Source organism: Branchiostoma belcheri, unplaced genomic scaffold (genome assembly GCF_001625305.1).
Source record: "Branchiostoma belcheri isolate BF01 breed outbred unplaced genomic scaffold, Haploidv18h27 scaffold1, whole genome shotgun sequence".
In the NCBI taxonomy this organism is placed as follows: domain Eukaryota; kingdom Metazoa; phylum Chordata; class Leptocardii; order Amphioxiformes; family Branchiostomatidae; genus Branchiostoma; species Branchiostoma belcheri.
In genome coordinates, this window is record NW_017802379.1 from 4,212,205 (window position 1) to 4,214,680 (window position 2,476).

General features: G+C 38.0%; 1 long non-coding RNA gene across 1 annotated transcript in view; it reads right to left on the reverse strand.

Moving 5' to 3' along the window:
* Window positions 1–2,476, reverse strand: part of LOC109466038 — a 5,154-nt gene that overhangs the window by 1,312 nt on the left and 1,366 nt on the right. The window lies entirely within an intron of this gene.

The following is a 2,476-nucleotide window of genomic DNA, read 5'->3' on the forward strand; positions in this document are numbered from 1 at the left end:
GTGGTCACCTGCAGCAGTGTCGGCACCCTCCTTCTATTTTGAGTGGAAAGAACGAACCTAAACCACCCCCAAAATAAGCAATTTCACTTAGTTACCCAGTGCCAATTTCGTTCTAATATCAGGCCCCTGCTATTGATTTAAATCTTGTACTGGCAGGAAATTTCACCTGACCCAAAGGAGACTGGGTCTTACATGTGTACTTCTGAGACTCCCAGCTTCTTGTAAAAATAACTCCCCAGACACCCCAACCCACACCTTTTGTATCTGATCTAAAGAACTTCCTGAAGTTTCAAGACATGATTTCCTGAAGGTCTTCCTTTGCAGGAAGTTCCTTTTGAATAGTGTCTTGTCTTGTCTAAGGGAAATTGGACATTGATGCAATATCTGTTACAAGGAAGCTCACTGTCCAACAGTGTTGCCAAACTATTTTACACTGATGTGAATTTCTGAGCCAGATGCAGAACAACACATTACAACAGCCCGCAGCCTTTATGCCAGGATGAATCCCGACAATGATATATGTTTTGACAAACTGATGACTAATATTCAAGATGTCATCTGTCTGCGTCTGATCAGTAAGATTAGGTCCTATCAAGGTCCTATCATATGCTGTAATACATGTATATGAATTAAAATGAGATAAGACTTTCCTAATCCGTTCGTTACCTACTCAGAGGCGCCTGGCTTATGTGCAGGGCCTTTTGATTAGCTAATATATCTCTTCAGATTTTGTACCGTGTCCTCTTCAAAGGTTGCATTCATAATATATGAACTTTTTTATTCATTGCAATTTACCTGAAAAAGACTACTGCTGAGGTTGCTGATTTTTGTGTCATCTTATCAATCCTAAAATAAACCTTGTGAATGGAAATATAATTTGATACACTCGTACACGATGGAATGAAAGGAAATCTATGCATTTTTATAGCGAAATACATGTTTGTAAAATAATATCAAATTTCCTTAAGACTCTAAAGTATAGGATGTAGCTATGGCATTTCAAGTTTTCAAAGAATTTTCAGAAGTTCTGAGTGTAATGCTTGTGTTGTTTTCACCATACAGTAGCCTCCACATCCCCTTCTGCTTTCCTTATCATGTCATCAGGCAAACATGCTTTGAAGTAAGGTCACATCACCTGAGTCAAGTGTTCTGTACCAAATGCCAAAAACACGCCTCTTAAAACAATCACATGGTACTGTGTAAGTCATCTTTGAACCACATAAAGACACAAGCAGTTGACAAACGATCGGTAATGGGATTCTGATATGGCAGCAGAATCACAAGTGGAAAATCCATCTGTTCTGCCAGAGTGTATTGTCCCCACCTAGCATCTGCTGGGTATTGATCCGCCATAAAACTGTCAGACTCGAAAATTAGGACGTCAGAAACCAATACTGCACTTCTAGAGCGTATCAGTGGTTCCCGTAGTCAATATACTTAGATCCAAATTAAAAGATGTCTCAAGACGGATTATCTTGGGTTCATTCTACATTAATAACATGTTATAGGATCTACCTGAATATTCCTTCCCTGTGATTAGAGCCGACATTATAATTTACTACTAGACCCCATTTACATGCAGACTGGGACCAGTAAAGAGGGGTCTGGTTGGGTTTTCTCAAAAAAATAACAGCTTATTGAAAGAATTAAGTCCAATCTGGACCATAACAACTTTTTATTCATAATCACTCACTATCCTGTTTAGCGTCAAAAAAGGTGGGTCCAAAACAGATAAATGTTTAAGGGTTTTTACTTAAAATCAGATCATTGTAAGGTATTGAGTGGTCATTTGCTAAGAATCTATTTTTGGTAGATGCAGGAAAACCAGGTTCACACCACCACCTGTGCTGTCCCAGAAACTTGTTCCCAAGAGCCCAGACCAATCTAAATTGAGGTCATAAGGTCACATAAATAGATCTAGAATGGATTTAGAATGATTCATTGAACGGAAGATTATTTTCCAGTCTCAAGAAAGTGTGTGGTGAAGAAGGGTGAGATAGTAAGTTAGACAGGTGTTGTTTTCTTGGGTTTTGATATTTCCTGACAGGAAAGTCCTGTTGGTTATAGTTAACCGCAATCGAGACATTGTTTGTTTAGGTTGAAGTTATTGTCAGACACTTGGGTTAGCTCATGTCAAGTACAAAGGGCTTAATGGCATGGAAGTAAGGCTGGCTTCAAGTCAAAGGACAAATACTACCGGTAGCATATAATTACCAAGTTTAAAGTCTACATGTATGTCAGAATGATATTTTTTGTGCAAAACCACCAGGCTTTCTTTTGAATTGGGCTTGTCATAAACTCTTATATTTTTTGTACAATCATGTACTATAGTATTCCACCTGTACTCCATGTTGTATTCCAAAAGGCATATCTAAAAATCATGAATTAGTGCCGAAATAGATTGACCTGTCTGTTGGTATGAATTATCAATGAAGGTAGTTGTGTACTAATTATCTTGTTTTTAAAATTTCAATGG